A 16,978-nucleotide genomic window follows, 5' to 3' on the forward strand; every position below is an offset into this window, starting at 1 on the left:
AGGGCTAAGATTGTGTAGATCCTACAACAAATCTCTTTTTCTGTCAAACTGTATTTACTCCGGGATATAGGAAATCGGCTGCGCTTACAGCAGTGTGATGGTGTGTTCCTGTGCGTTAACACACCCGTAACGTGATAATCCTAAAACCAGCTCTGTGTGCGGTCCAAGTACTGCATCCAAAGTCTAATGTATTTTATTAATGCCACACGTGGCCTCCCTAGGAGGGGTTGTGGGGTGCATGCCCGCAGAGTTTGCTCTGTGACCCGCAGCTCGGCTCACCCCGCAGCTCTGCCTCGAGCCACGCGCCGCTCCAGCACGCTGCGCCCGCGGCCGCCTGGGACGGGACTGCCCCTCCTTCCAGGGCAAATTTTCACTTCACTAAAGCACTGTGGTGGATAAGCAGAAATACTGTTCACAAGATTGTGAGCGGGACGTGACCGGCTCCAGGCAGCAGGAAACTTCCCGGAGCAGGGAGCAGGCAGCCCCCAAGCAGCAGGACACCCTCCTGCCAATTCGAGGTGACCACTGAAAAAAACAGTAACAAAAGGCATCCTTTCTCACTTGGGTTTTCTTATTTTCTACATGGATTACGTTTCCAGTTTTATGGGCGGTTCCAGATCCGTCCAGGTAAGGCAACAGCGCTACAGCCACTCGCCTACCCCGTCCTCCTGAGCCAGGACCTGCTGCCCCACACCTCTCCAAAACGGCTCTCCAGTCAAACACCGGGACTCTCAAATTGCCAGTGGGCTGAAAATTCTGTTTCTCTCCCCATCTGTAACTAAGGAGCAACCAGCTCCCCTTGCCTGGGAGAGGGACCAAAATGCTCTGAACCGGGGCATTTTGCGTGTGTTTTTTTCTTACTTCCATGGCACTTAAAACCACCGACTTCCCATGGCAATGCTATTCATCACCTGGACTTTATGTAGCTGGGTGGAGCTTACAATATCACAGCTATTTAAAAAAAATAGGAAAAATACAGATATATCACACTGAAATAATTTCCGTTGGTTTATTAATTTACCCTGCAGCAGATCACGGGCAGAGACCTTGGCGGGGGCTGAAGGGCCAGAGCCCGGCTCTGCCCGGGCTGGGTGGACACAAACCAGTCTCTGCTCTGAGGAACTTACAATAGCGCCAGCAAAGAGACTGCAATGTAATTTATTCCTCCCTCAGAAGGCTGCTTTATTATGGTGGAAACACGTATGAGAACAAAGCTGTTTCAACTACATTTCCAACTGGAAATTTTTTCTCAGCCGCTAGATGAAAGTATTGATCAAAACGGGGGAAACTTTTAGAGGAGCTAAGCTGTACAGTCTGCTGTGCCCGGCTTGCCCGAGAGGTGAGAGCACAGGCTTCCTACCACAGCCTTGAACGTCCTCCCTACCGGGCAATAAACCCTTTCTGAGGCTGCCTCTCCCCCTCCCCTCTTTTCAAATACTTGAAAATTCTTTGGGTTTGCACAGTAGAGTGGGGAAAAAAATGAAAGCTCGAAGTCTTCAGCAGATGGCTCAGCAGCTTCCCACCTATCCGAACTGTAACCTGAACAGACAAACGCACACTCGGGTTTCCATAACTCTAATTTTCAAAGAAAACATTTTGACGCCGATCCCTTTTTCCGAGGAACAGAGCAGCTCCCGAGCGCTGCAGCACCGCGCCCGCACGCCCAGCTGTGCTATTCACGGGCGCACTCTTGGAAACAGCTGATTGCCTCCAGCAGCTGCCTAACAAATAGGCTGAAAAATCTTCTTTCCACAGGGCAAGACAGACCAGAACCAATGTTTTATTAAAAGAAACGACTGATATTTAGGTATTTGGCATATCCATTAAGCAACCTGAAAGGTCACCTTTTTAAATGTTTGCGAACAAAATGCAGGAAGAAAAATCTCCCTGCACTCTACCTCGCATACCAATAAGAAGAAATTTAAACAATAGTAGTCTTTCATTTAAAAAGAACAAACAGAAAGATTTGTGCTTCTCTTATCTCTAATCCTTACTTCTGCCTCCAGAGATTCGGTCCAATTAGTTATTTCACATTAGTCATGGTTTGTGCTGCTCATTTCCTCCTGTAGCAGCTTTCTGCAGCCCCGTGTCTGTGTCAAAGGAAATAAAATACAAGTATTACTAGCTCCTATGCCTTAGCAAGGACAGCAGGCTGACTGCTGAGGAAGATCAAGAGTTACTTTTTATTTTTCCAAACAGCCTGCACGTAGGGAGATCTATTTCTGTAATTGCAGGTGTAAATCTGCCCAGAGGCTGATCTCTATTTGGCCAAAATAGCTGGAGTCAGTGCAAATCTCCAGCCATTTTTCAACTGTGGACTTTTTTGATGCTACAGCTTATGGGGATGTTTTTCTTATTTTAACATTTGATGACTTTTCAAATGTTGAAGGAATGTGAGATGTATATCATCATTTTGTATGTAGAGTGGGAGAGGTTACAATGAGGCTTGTAAAATTATGAATGGCAGCTGAAGGGTGAATAGGAAAAAAATAACCACATAATACAGGAATAAGGAACATCAAATTAAATTATCTAGCAGCAGTTCTGAAACAAACAAAAAGAAGCACATGTAATTATATTTTAGAACTCATTGCCATAGAATTCTTTGAAAAAAACGTAAAATGAGAATTTGTTCAAAAGACAAGCAGGCAAACTCCTGGCAAAGAGCTCACCAAGGGATGCCTAATGCAAAGGTGCGGGTCCAGGATGTGGAAGTTGAGTCAGAAGCACTTTAGTCCCACCCTCCCCCTCGGATGCTCCCCGACGACCATTCCCCAAGCCAGGACCCTGCGAGGGACGGACCTGGGGCCTGGCCTGAGCCAGCTCCTGTCCCCTGCCCCAGACAAACCCCCACGGCTCCGCACCGTCCCGGGGCGCACGGTCTGAAGTGGCAGAAAACTGTTCCTGGAGTGGTTTGTCGATTGTTCCAATGCGCAGCCGGAGCTTTGCTGCCTGTTACAAGCTCTAGGGCTGTTGGCAGGCAGCGCCCCCGGGCGCACCCCGGCACCCGCAGCCACTGGGCCGGGCTCTGCGCTGCCTCACTTCTGCGGGGCAGGAACTCGGGTGCAACCGCCCCACGGCGTGTTCACGGAAACACACAGCGTCCAGGGGTCACCCTGCACCGCTGTAGCAAACCACGTCCTGGTCCGAGTATCTGCTCAGGCTTTTAACTTTTGCCTTAACCTTTATTAGTGCTAAATAACCTTCTTCTGATTTTAACCCCTCAGCATTAACATGGTTCAGTTTTCTCTCATTTCAGATGGACCTCAAGTTCTTCGGCAAACAGAAAAGGCTCCAGTCACAAAGATTTTGATAGCCAAAGCACCTTTTCCTGTTCCCAACTGACAGACCAACAGTGAATGTCAAAGGCAATAACAATTGTCCAAATTCACAGTCTTTAACTTGGGCACTCAACCCTCCAGCCAGGAGGGCACCTTACCTCGGCGCAGCCTTCGCCCCCCGGTGCTGACGCGGGGCAGTCGCGGGGCGCCGGCGGAGCAGCGATGGTGAGGCAGGTCTCCACGCCTGGGGAAATCCGCAGCTACTGCTTTGATTTTATTGTCAGCTCTAGTAACTTCAGTCTAATAAAGACAGCATCCGTAAGGTATAGACAAGGACAGCGCGATATAATGCAAAACTGGTGGTCAGTAACTACCTGTAGATCCTCAGGGCACCACTGTCCCACGGCAGCGCCCTCGTATTCATTTCCAGGGATGACAAAGGTTTTCAGGGACTCGTACTGAATCTCTTGAGTTTTTCGATGCCAACTGTAGTCTTTTGGCTTTGCTAGGCATAAAAAAAAAAAAAAAGTTGGAGTTAGTTCCCTGCCAGATTCCCAGTGGTGATAAGGGAGTGTAACGGGTTACAAACCAGCATCACCAGAGGAGGGAATCTTCCATGTTCAACCATTTGCAAATCAGGCCGCTGACCATTTTTCTTTTAATGAATAAATAAACAAAGCAGGGTACCCCATGACCCACAGCATGGGAGCTTTCCAAAAAGGAGGAAGGAGGTGAAGAGTGTGTCCCCTTGATACCCTTTGCAGCCCACAGCTTTATCCAGTTTTCTCATCGCAAAGGATATGTAGAAAGATGAAGATCCCCCAGATTTCACCACTTTTATTATTACCAGTTCTCTTGCACCGTGAAGAGTGAAAAACAACCAAAGAAAACTCACTTTCCACTGACCCTCTATCGATGATCAACCAGGACTGAGCGTGCTCTAGCACCTCGCGGGTCCCCTCACCACTCCCCTGCCTACGCTGTGTGACGGTGGCCCTGCCTGCGGGCAGCACCCGGCTGCTCCTGCTCGGGCACAGCCCTCCTCAGTGTTTGGGAGAAACCAGGCAGCGAAATCTGGGCAGGAGATGATTCCCCGCAGTTTGCTGCTCGGCTGCTGCGTGGCTGTTTCACAGCAGGCAGATAAAACACAGCTGAAGGTTTCCAGTACGCTTCCCAGCTCTGCCAATCCATTTCTCTACCAGAAAGCGATGACCCGTCTTCTGTGCTTCTGCAAAGCACATGGAGATGTGCAGATAAGGAGTGCTACTCCATAAAAATCTCTTAATTACTATTCGTCTCTGTCTTGAAAATGTCACACAAATGCCACTTTTCAATATAATAGTTTCTTCCATCTAGGGATGGGATCACCTCTGTTCTTCAAGGTGACTATGATAACATTGCCAACCCTTGCTGCCGAGATTGCGCCGCTGGCACTCAGTCACAGCAAGAAGATACGTGAAGAAATCAGGGTTGAGTCTCTTGTCTCTCCTAGAGCGCGTTTTGTGTTTAATACATTTGATGTCCCTTGAGATCAGCCGATAGGCACGTCTCCCGGCAGGGCTGTACTGTCTTACATCCCCATCTGTGTCTTTCGGGAAGCCTGTCTGGTGAAGGTACCTGGTTCCCTCTGGGCACCAAAACCACCGTGTCACCTGAGCGCTATCGATTGTGGTGCTCAGAGCATGCTGCACGCTGCCGTCTGCCAGGAGGTGGTTAATAAGGGAGATGAGACAATGTTCCCTGTCAAAGCACGCTGGGTTACATCAACCTTGTCAGTAGTACTTAGGACAGAACAACAGATCCAATTTCATTGGGGAGGCTCAGAAAGGCACCACGGAACTCCAGAAAAGCCGTAATCTGTCCCGTGTTCAGCCCTTCTACTAAACTAGTTATACACATTGATCAAAACCCAAATGCTGACTCAAAGGTACACCTGAGGTAGACGCTGCACTGGTGCTGCTGTGGTAAGCCTTTGCAAACAATCCAGAAGTCTGACCTGCACAGAGAAATTACTCTCTGGAAGACCTACACTCGTCCTCAGGACACCACTGCTCAAGGACCTTCTGCAGCTCCAAGAGCTGCTCATCAAAATAGCCTGAAATGTGGCCTGAGTCCCGGGAGGGCCAAGGCTATTTTTCAATGCCTCGTTTGTGTCCCTTTGCCCCATTCCCATAAATACCCAGGGGACTGAAATTACTGGAGATTCAGGCTTTTACACACCAAGGAGCGGGAAACTGTCTCACTGGTGATTTGGGATGATGCTCATTTTTATTTGTGTGCCTCACTTGTATGAGCAGCCAGCTAAGGAAACCTTATTGCACACTATATTAAGTTTTTAAGAAAGGAAAATATTACCAGGTAGAAGACTTATCGTTTGCTTATACTGAACTCTGTTTTTTTTCATTCAGTTGCTGTTAATATGACTGCATAAAAATATATATATATATTTTTAAAAGGGTAATGGACTGCAAATACATCCAACTAACTCCATAGGGAGTTATACAAATGACAATATTTTTTCCCCTATATCTTCACAGAAAAAACATTTCCTCCTGGCAGAGACCAGTTCTCATTCAGACCTCAAGTGAAAAGCTAGTCCGTAAGAAAGTCATTTAGCTGAGTGATTCTGCTTCATCTCATTGAGACTTCTGTGATTTTTTTTTTGTTAAATACAATAAAACATACAGAAAAGAGCATCATCAATAATTTATGCCTCTTTGAGGGGGCAACAGGATGAAGATATCCACCATAATCTTTCTTCACCAAGATTAAGCTTAACACTCAACTCTTCTAAGCTCTACACATTGGAGCTCACAATATTTACTGTGCTTTTACCTTACAGTGTTTAAGACTGCAATCTGAAAAGTCGGTATTTTACAGTTAATTGAAATTTTTCTTTCTCCCAGTAACTATTGAAAATGATGTTTCTTCTTTCTTCCCAACAACACATTGTCATGAGCATCAGCTAACAGCTATCTTGATGAAGCCTTTGCACAGGCTGTTCCGGGGTTTGTTTACAAGCCTCCAGCGACTTCAGACACAAGCAAAGATGAAGTGCAAGTTGGGGAATATGACCCAAGCACAGCTCTAAGTTTTAACTTTGCTGAATTTTCACTACAACACTAGTTCAAAGATTTCTTTCAAGCTTAGCTAATGGTGCCATGAAACAGCACCAAAATGGCAAGACTGACAAAACATTTTTGTTTCAAGACATAAAAGCAAACCAAACCAGGAAAAAAAAGAAAAAGAGAGACACTTTGATGTATTTTCTCCCACCATCCACAGTTTTCCCTTCTTCATCAGTTTTTTTCCTCTCTGAAGTGTTAAACACAGCTTTTTTTGTGGCTAAACTTCTTGACTTTCTTTCACCTTGCTCCTCTTCATTTCTAAGCAGTTTAGGGTGCAGTTTGAGGAAGAGGCATTCTTCAAGGGATATGAAAGAGTCATTTGAAGTAAAAGCATTAAGTACACTTGATCTTTTATGCTCTTTAATTATCCAGCTTTGGATGTTAAATTTTACTTTACCACCCACCTAATGACTACCAAAACTTTTCAGTGTCTGCTCAACCTGGGTTGGGTCCATCACTTACCAGTGAGTGTGACCTGGGCCGGGGGCGACGCCGGCCTGGGCCCCGGCGCTCCGGCCCGCGACGCGGGTGCGGGATGCGGGTGGGGATGAGGGATGGGATGTGGGTGCAGGATGCAGATGCATGGCAGCAGCTCCCGGGCACGGCCCCGCCAGGAGGGACGTGCTGCCGCCGGCAGCACCAGGCGTTGCCTTCCCACACACTGCCAGTTGTTGCCATCTAACTCAGAGCATCTTATAGCAATCGGATTTTCAGGAGTGCTGGAACTTGCTTTCTGAACTCATACTTCTGTCACAGCGCTTATTTGGCATTCGGGTACTGATAAAATTAAGAATGCCAGTGATGCTAGAAAAATTCGGGCCTTTAGCTTTTATAAACAAAAACATCTGTCTGAAGGTTTGAGGGAGACAAACAAAAAATACTGCAAATTGAAAATGAATTTGCATTTTTTTTATAGGAAAAAGCATTCATAAATAACATTTGGTATTATTCTCTGCGTTGTTTATGCAGTAAAAATGAGTACGGATACAAAATTTTAAGGCAAAGCCCTCTCAAGACACAAAACTGCTTTGGAAATAAAATTAATTACAATTTACAACATCCCCCTAAAATGAGAATTATTATCCCACCTTTTAAAATAAGAGTTTAAAGAACTAATCCCAATTCCACAGTCAGTCTAGGCATGGCCAAGAAAAGACCAGGGGCCAATGGCATAATATAAAATCATCTCTCCTCCATCGCAGAGCTCCGCAGAGTTACGAAGTGTAAGCATGAACAATATACGACGCTGAGTAAACTTCTACAATGGCATCACATGCCGAAGGATACGACTCCCAGTAACTCCTGCCTTTATGATGTCTGCCTGATTAAACAGATCGGGAATGTGTACAAGGGAGCATTACCCTTTCGGCACGTTAACAACGTGTTTTGTTGCTTTTGGAGATAATCAGATGTTAACAGGGCTGTTGCATTTCTCCCACCTCCCAGCAATCAGCAACTTCAATGGTTCAATGACAAGTTCCCTCAGTGGGACAATCGCTGTCCTTGCCAGCCCTGATCCCAGCCGACACCGCGTGTCCCGAGAGCTGGGCCCGGCAGCTGCAGTAACATCACGCAAGTAGGTACCAAAGGGTGTCAAACTCAACAACTTCATAGTGTTTGTGACCCAAAGAATGGAGCAAATCTCCCACTGCCTTCACCCGCCAACGGCCCCCGAGCAGCCCCGAGCTCCCGCAGGGTCCGGCAGGGCAGCGCCGTGCAGGGAACACGCGCCGGGGCGGAGGCAGAGCCGTGACGACCCCACGTGTGCCAGCACCCACTTCTGCAGCACCTCGGAAAGTTTCAAAGGAGTTTAAATCAGGTCACTAACACAAATTTTTTTGCAAAATTTATGGCTTCATTTTTTAACCATATGTAAAAAGAAAAGCCCAGTTGCTCAATAATCAGCTCCGGGGGATGTTTATGGAAGTGTAATCAGAACAACATAAGCCACATTTTTATGTGAAGAAAATCTAGTGCGTGAGAGCACAGTGTGAAAAACAATATGTAATCACCAGTTCAGAAGTGGGCATTTATCAGTACAAATGCTGAGATGATTCTAGTAACGAGGGTTTTTTTCCTGATTTGAAGTTACAAACACTTGTTTTAAACACCTTCAGTAGAGCCTGGGCACCAGACAAACTAGGAACAGAAGGCACAATGACCTCTGCCCGGTGTCCAGCCGAAGGCAGTGAAAATCAAACACTGCTACTAGTTGGACTTTCCAGGTGTCAAAACCTCACAATTCAGTCCACAGTGAGGAGGCAGCAGTAACGTGTTAAATTCCTACTGATGGCTTTGTCGCCTTTCTTGCTGCCTGTAGCCATAAGGATCTCCACTTTATGGAACCTTATGCATCGCCTGGGAAATGAGGTGACAAAAGGGCAACGCTCACTAGCCCCAAATTCCCCCCGCCAGGCACCGAAATGTTCTTACCCTGCTCCTTCTCCCTGCTTACCTCTGCTCTCAGACCTTATTCCCACTCACCTGCATCAACTGTTTGGACTCAAGGTTTGAATGGTTATTTGCACTCCAAGTTCTGAATCCAAGATAAACGATGCTAATCAGATAATTGCTGTGAGGAGACAGAAATGTGCTTCGTGTTAAAATGCACCGAATCATCAAGTTTCTTACCAATAAGTATCCGCAACACGCTCACAAGTTCAACACCAAAAGTAGCAAACATCCCACAGTTCATCAAATTTAACCTTCCCCAATTTATTATTCTCATAATTACCTTTATTAAGTAACTGTACTTAAGCACTGTAGCTGCAACAAAGTAAAAGGAAGAACATGGCACGGCAGGTCTGAGTGCCGAGTCCTGCAGCGCTGGGCTTCACCCTGGAACATATGGACCAGATCTCCACCCCGGCCACGTCGTGTTGCCTTGGCAACGCAGACACCTTAAAGAAACCGTTAACCACTCCTGCGCAGTAAAGCTGGCTTAGATTTTTCAGTAGAAACATCATAAATGGCTTTTTCAGTAAACTCAAGGATGTTAGACTTGTGGTTGAAATATCAGCAAAAAAATAATCAAACATCTGAAAACTGTTCCCCCTGTTCTGATCTTTCTTGACCACAAAATGTTAGAACCAGGTTAAGTGCCAATTTGGGACAAACCAGCCTGGTGTGCTTCCTGCAGCCTGCAGGGAAAGGCAGCTCATGGCTGAGTGACATGTTTCTGCAAATACCGCACATGGAACCCTCGGCAGTTTCTCATGTATACCATAACAAGCTCTTCTCCTGGGAAACGTTCCCATGTTTATTTTACTCCTCCAAGTAAAAAAATGTAAATGTCTTTTTTTTTTCCCCTATATCTTCTGTCTTCGCTTCTCTGTATTTTGCAGAGCATCTTGTCTCCGCGCTGCGGTATCCCGGCAGCGCTAATCTGTGAGTCTAATCCAGCCCTGCCTCCGCTGGGGCGCCAGCCTCCAAACCCGCCGGGTAACTCGGGGGAGAAACAGACCCCGGAGCCAGGGCTCTGGAAGATCTCAGTTCCCACATGGCAGAGTAAGGAACCTTCTGTTCTGGACAGCAAGTGCCTGGGTGCTGCCAGCCCGAGGGACAGTCACCCTCCTCCTCCTCCTCCTCGGCAGCAGCTTCAGCTGTGAAGGCAGAACTGGAACCCCAGAGGGAGGCGGTGCGGGGAGAAGCTGGGCTTGCTGGAAACTCAAGAAAAACTCCAACCACTCACTTTTTGTCATCACTGCTCCCTACCTTTGGTCCCTTTGCCTCTTCTGGAGAAGGAAAGTGCCCTTCCCCGAGAGCTCCCAGTCAGCCTACAAATGGGGAAAACGCCCCACCACAGCTCGCCCCCTCTGCAGCCATCCCCGGGCTTATCTCCGACCCTTTTCTGGACCAGAGCCCTTCCTGGAACGGTGCCCAGCCGCGAGGCAGTCGGGCTCGGTGGCGCGGTGGCCGTTCCCCCGCCGCGGGCCGGTGGCTGGAGCTGGGCAGATGCCCCAGCCCTGCTCTGGCCGTGGCTCTGCTGCTGCTGCCGAGGGGCCAAAGAAACCCCCCCTCCAGCCACACAGTCTCATCACCCACCCGGCACTGGCTGAAGCTGGGCACTCGCCTGTCCTGCAATTAAGAAATAATGGGCTTTCTGAAGTGATTTATTTCCATAGATTTAGTGTCAGCTCTGAAAAGATCCACTTTAAATTACCGCAGGTCTCAAAGCACCTCAGAGACCTGTTTAGATAAACTTTCCTACTTAAGCAGCAGGCTGGATGGAGACTTGCTCCTCCAGATAAGCTGGAAACAAGGAGAATGCCACGTGTGCCCCCAAAGCAGCGTGCTGGGGAGCTGGAAATGCCGCGGGAGGTGACGATGTGCCCGACACGCACCCAGGCTCCACTCTGAGCCACCGCTCCTTGTCTCGCCTCTCGGGAGGAAGCGCTGTCCTGCAGCCCCTGCGAGAGAGCCATCCAGGATTGGGCTCAACCAGCAGGCAGCCAGCTAGCTGGGAAAAAAACAAACTCATTACCTGGAAAAAAATGTCCCAAACTGTCATGTTTAGGGGTCACAAGTGCTTTCAATCACAATCACTTTCTGTCTAAGCAGGAGGAGCGCACACAACTCGAAAAGAGACCTGCTTCTCGGTGAGGAGAGCAGAGAGAAATCAATAAACGTCTGGGTCCTTATTAACTCTGGGCTGGAGCCCTCTGGCATCACCCATCCAGGCGCCGTGAGCCCACGCATCCCAGGCGGTACTCGGAGTGACTCCTGGCAGCCCCTTCCGCCTGACCCCAGGACACAACAGCAAGTGAAAATGCCAAATCCAGGCAGGACTTTTACCGTTCGGTCCCCAGTGTCATACAAGCCCTTATAGCCACGCTGGCTACCACTAAACTGAAAAAGAATCAATTTACAGAAATATGTTTTCATGATCTTGCACTAAGTGTCATTGGCTCTACATCCAACACCAGTTTTGGTTTGTTTTTCCAAGAAAATCTTCAAATGCTCATGCTTTCAATCCAATGTAAGCAAGAAAACTTTCTGAAATCTCAAGGACATATGAGGAATGGGAAAACTACAGCCCCCAGGTTTTGAGCCAGTGCTACTTTTCACTTTCTTGAGGCGTGACAAGAAACAGCTCCTAGTTTCTGGTTCTGAGAAAAAAAAATTATTTTTAACTTTGGCAGCTTTCTGTGTGGCTGAGCTGAATAACACATGACACAACTCTGCGTAGTTACCCTATGAAAATGATGAATGAATATGAAATGGAAGGAGCAGCAAAAGTCATTTCCCATGGCCTTGAAATGCAATGGAAGCTGAAGGGAAAAGGTGCATGAGACAAATCTCAGACATCCTCACAAACCTCCATCCAGGTCTGTGCACAGACCAAAAGAAGGGGTTTTTCATATACCTTTTATGAAGTGACAGCTGTAGTCTAGGCCAAAAAACCCAATATATATATATATATATATATATATATATTCCTCAAGCTGAAATCCCCAAGCTTTTTGTGTTATTTTGCTCTCGGTGCTGGTAGCTGTTATGGTAAGCAAAGAACATGCTTTCTGTTAACATAAGCAGCACATATGAAGAACAACTCAATATATATTAAGTGTAATTCATTGGTACCTCAAAAAAGCACAGGAAATTTCGGACATACTGGGGGGGGGAATCCCCTCAATAACAGCAGTGCGCTGGTTTCCTAATTTTGTATTTACAATGAACTTGACTCAGAGAGGCCCCTGAACCTTGAACACTCGCACGGTGCCCTTCCATCCCTTCAACCTGCAAAATGGGATTGGAAATAAAGTTTCACCTTCCCAGCCATTCGGTCCTGGAGACACGGTGTGTGCTACCCATTTCACAGCTGTTTTGCACTTCTGGACTCCCCAGTCTGTAGGAAACCAGAAGGGAGTAGAAAAGAAAACCTCCTTCAGCAGGAGTGTGGGAGCATGGGTGACTGGAGGGGAAAACCTTTTAGAAGGTGCTAAAAGATTTGTTTATAAAATCAGGAGAGTATTCTGGTTATCAAACCAGGCAGGCACTCACAGGAGGTGAGCTCCTGCCTAATCACGCTGCCATCTTTTGCAGAGAAAGCTGCTGTGCTGCAGATTGCACTTCTCCATGGCAATGGCTTTTGCAATGCAGCAATCAAAAGATGAAGAAAAATGCTGCATCACTCTGCCTTTTACACTCTCTCCATTATTTACTTACATCATGACTAATTTCTCTACCAGAAACGAAGTGATGAACGCTACCGTGCCAGAGCTTCCCTGTTGCTTGAAATTGCTTCTCAGCCACCTGAAAAGAGAAATTTCAGAGAGAATGGCTTCTATTGCCCAATCCATCTTCAGATGAGAAACCCACCACCTAATCATTATTTATCTTACCTAGGCAAATGGTAACATCTATCTGGTTTTTTCCTGATACTGCAACGAGGGGATGACTGGGTACAGAGACATTCATTACAGGGAAGGTTGCCTACATTTAAGGAAAACAAGAAGAGAAAGAAACAAGAAAAGAAAAAGTCAGTAGCAAGGCAGCACCGAGTTGTTGTTGACACACAGAGGTACTCACTTTCCAGGCAGCCTTGATCAATCTTGTAGATTTGAACATGAGAGCGCTACGATATTTGCTTAAACATACACGGAATTGGGGTTCTGATGATTCAGGACGCCGTACTACTTGTTGTGGAATAACATGGAAATTGGGAGGGGGGGGTGTTTTTTTTTTTCCTTCTTTTTTTAGTAACACAAGCAGCTGCTTTCTGAGGAGAAACCAAAACTAATCTTTTTCCTGTTAGATTTAGGGAAATATTTAAATGGCAAAGGTAACTGTGACCTTTACCATGGCCAAAACGCCGAGCGTGGCGCAGAATTTCCCAGTGGGAATGTGACAAATAAACACTTGGCTTAGAAATCCTCAGCTGTCCCTGAATGTACCAGCTTTTAACTCGGCACCTTTCAGAGGTAGAGCACGGTGATGCATGTACCACAGAGAATTAATCAAGGATATAAATTAATTTGCTAAACAGATTATCTTGGTTTCATCCCTATTCTAGAGCCACAGAAAACCTGCTATCCAGACTCGGGAGAAAATCGCAGATTTGAAGTATTATGAAGAGCTTTACTAGCATAGCTGTGCTTGATTTTCATGGATGCAATTGTGCTAAAACTCTCCACATTGTCTCAGGAATTAGGAAACGCAGCATTCGGTGCAGGGGAACAGCAGTGAGAGCACACAGCAGCATTATTAATAGCTTCATTCCTGAGCAGAAACGTATGGAAATTCCCAGAAGACAGTATGAGAAATTCAGATCAAAAATATGAGGCAATATTTGAATTGTAGGGAAGAAAGACCTTACCCAGCACCTTTCTAACAGAAAACAGTTCATACAGTTAAATAAAAATCTCAAAGCAGCACTGCGGGGTGCTCAGCTTTCCGGAGATGCAGTTCACTCCTGACAGCCTCTCCGGGTAGCTGCTCACCTCGGGCTCGGCAGAAAGGAGAACTTCCATTCGCAGCTATTTCTCCTTTCCAGAGTTCCAAGCATGCTCTTTTATTAAAAGTTAAAAGCAGCGCATAAATTAGGTGCTTTTCCTTAAGAGGATGAGGCTGCTTTTAAACTGCAGGCATATGTTAAATTAGAAGGAAGTTAGCTTCAGAAATGTTAGAGCAGTAGGAAACAGTTGCCAGCAAGACAGAATGATTTATTCATGCTCTGCAATGAGCTTACGCAACGAGGGAAGTTGCTCCTCTCCTTTCTCTCCATGCTGCGCAATCTGCCTTGACACCTGACCAGGCAAAAGTCCATTAAGAGGTGCTTCATTATTGATACTGTAAATTGATTTAAGATTAAATTAATTATGCATGCTCGGCCAGAAACTATTGCAGCAACCCATAAACACCTCTCCTGGACAGTCTTCCCGCAGCTGCCTGCTCTCCAGAAAGCACCACAGCCAGCCAGTGAGTACACACGTGGAAATAAGCAGTTTGTTAAACACTGTAAACACCCTCACGTTAATGCTTCGGTGTGCTGGTTTTAATATGGACAAGCTATTGCATACAAAACTTTGTTCAAGGCTTGGCAGTATTTTGGACCGTTAGGCACAAAGCCTCCTATAACAGCTGCTTTTTGCTTTTCTCTTCAAGACATTCTTCCAAGTGTTTGGGGTTTGTTGGCATGGACTTTTTTTCCTACTCTGAATTCTTTATTTGCCCCCAGATGAGATTAATAATAATAGTATTTTATCACACCACATGTACTCGTCAGCCTAGGGGAATATTCCCTGATTTGTTGTTTTTTTTCTCTTCTCCCATAAAATGCTTCATCAGTTCTGATGATGTAAAATGTGTATCAGAAGCCAAAATTGCAGTTAACACATTATGACACTTCCCATTCTCTAGGATGAAGTCTAAGTATTGATTCCAGTTATTTCTGTGACAGAAGACTTGCCTGAACTCCCGCTCAAATCAAATGCAGGACCCCAAAGGACTTCGCTGGCCCAGGACCTAGTGAACAATTTCCAACAAACTTCTTAACAGGACTAATTCAGTTTTAAGGTCGAGACTTTTTCAGTGGCACACTGGATTTTTCAAGTGAAAGCTATTTTTCCCCAGAGTTTCTGCAGACAAACGCTTTCTCTTCATTGTGGGATGGCAGCCTGAGGAGTGAAATACTCGGACCCAGAAACACTGCCATGGAAGTTCCTCCGCCTCGCGCCCCGGCTCCCCAGCCCGTGTCCTCCAGGAGCCAGGAGGGGAGGTTGCTGGCCAAACCGCACAGTGTGACTCGCTCGGGCTGCAGAGGAGACGCTTTAGCTTGCAATCTTTTTGCACAATATGCAAATTTTCCACAGCTACATCTCTGCTTTCTGGGTCAGCCCCTCACCTCCAGCTGCAGCAAACGGCCACGGGCTGGAGCAACGGCTGAGGATCACGCCAGCGCCGAGGTGAGCTTCACCTTCCTGCAGGTAGGTCAAATCCGGCTCGATCAGGGTGCATTTGGCAAGTACCTGTGCAAATATTTCCAGACAAAACCATGTACTTGTAAGGATGCTGTTCATTAGATGCCATGCCTCTGCAAGAGGAACACTTACATTTCATTTATCTGCATACCATTTTCTTTTCTGCACAAAAATACGTTCACCAATTTCAGTAAGATCTTCCGCACAGCTAGAGACTTAATTTGTTACCTCCTTGTAGCGCTGGAAATCCTGAAACTGATAAAAAGGGGAAAGAGAAAGAGTGAGGCAGCAACTGAGAGCAAATCCCCCCTGCCCCCCCGGCCCGGTGAGCGATACGCCGTGCGTGGGCTGGGGAGAAGCCACCAGCATCCTGAAAAATGAGTTTGTTACAATCTGTGTACAATAAAGAGTCCGTGCGACGTATGATTTATAAAGCACAGCAGCACCCTTGAAAAGGCTTTTAATTTCAGAAAACCCACTCAAGCAAGAAAAACTGTGCTATTTAAGGAACGCAACGGATCTACAAGCAGAAAAGCTCTCGGACAGGAGCGAAGTGGCCGCCTGGTGTATCCGCATTTTGTAACTGCAAGTGTAAGGGGCTAACAAGATTAAGAGTGGTGCAGGCCAGAAAATAGCAGAAGGGAGAATTTATACCCTGTATGGTAAAGGATAAGCTGTGCAAGAAAGAAAAAAAAAAAAAAAAAACAAACAAGCCACAAACTAGGAAGGAAGTAAAATAAAAAGGTAGCAGACGAGCACAAGAGCCTGCCTGAGGAAGGGCAGCCCTGGGTGAGCCCGCCCCGAACGCCACCGTTGATGCTGGCCACCAGATCCTCCTTCCCTCTATGTTATCTTTATTTAAAATTGTGCACTGTACTAGCTCCATCGTACTGTTAGAGAGAGAAGTTCCTGGGAAATAACGGTAGTAATGACCTCCACAGAAATGGATCTGGTTACATTCCTGGTAGAATTACTTCAATGATTATTTCTGACGACTGGATTGTTCAACAACTGTACCCGACACATTTCCCCGCCAGTCTGTGGCAGGAGCAATGCTTCTGCTCAGCAGTGAGTGACCCTTGTCTCACACCATGTTCTGCCCAGGTGTGTTCGTGTGGTTTATAATCCCAGACCTCCACAGGGTCACCATTACACACAACCCACCCTGTCCTCGCGGCGGTTCCTTGCGGTTGCAGAAGCAGATCTCTTCGGCGTTACCTGCTGTAGATCATTAATCAAGAACTTCAATTTCAGCAGATATTCCAGTAAAATAAATGGACAAATAAATTCCTTCTATCAATGAAAAGTGATTCATAACCACTTTTTGTTTGTATCCACAGTAATGGAAGATGAAATTCAGCTTTCGCCAAGTATTTTTTTGGCTAACATTATGAGGCAACTATATCAATAGTTACCTTCTACAGTGAAAGTATAAATACAGAATAACAAAAAAAATACCCTGTTTACAGAGTTCTTACTGGGATTTTAGTGAATTTTTTTAATCCCCAACTCTGAAATAATACAATCACATTTCATGTTATTCTTCAATTTGGAATGTTTTCAAGGGACCAGTTCAATTTTTCTGTATTTTCCACAGTCCATCAAGAGTCCTCAGAGTGATGGCAAAGTTTTGTTCTGGATTTCAAAG

This window comes from Athene noctua, chromosome 12 (assembly GCF_965140245.1).
Source record: "Athene noctua chromosome 12, bAthNoc1.hap1.1, whole genome shotgun sequence".
Lineage (NCBI taxonomy): Eukaryota > Metazoa > Chordata > Aves > Strigiformes > Strigidae > Athene > Athene noctua.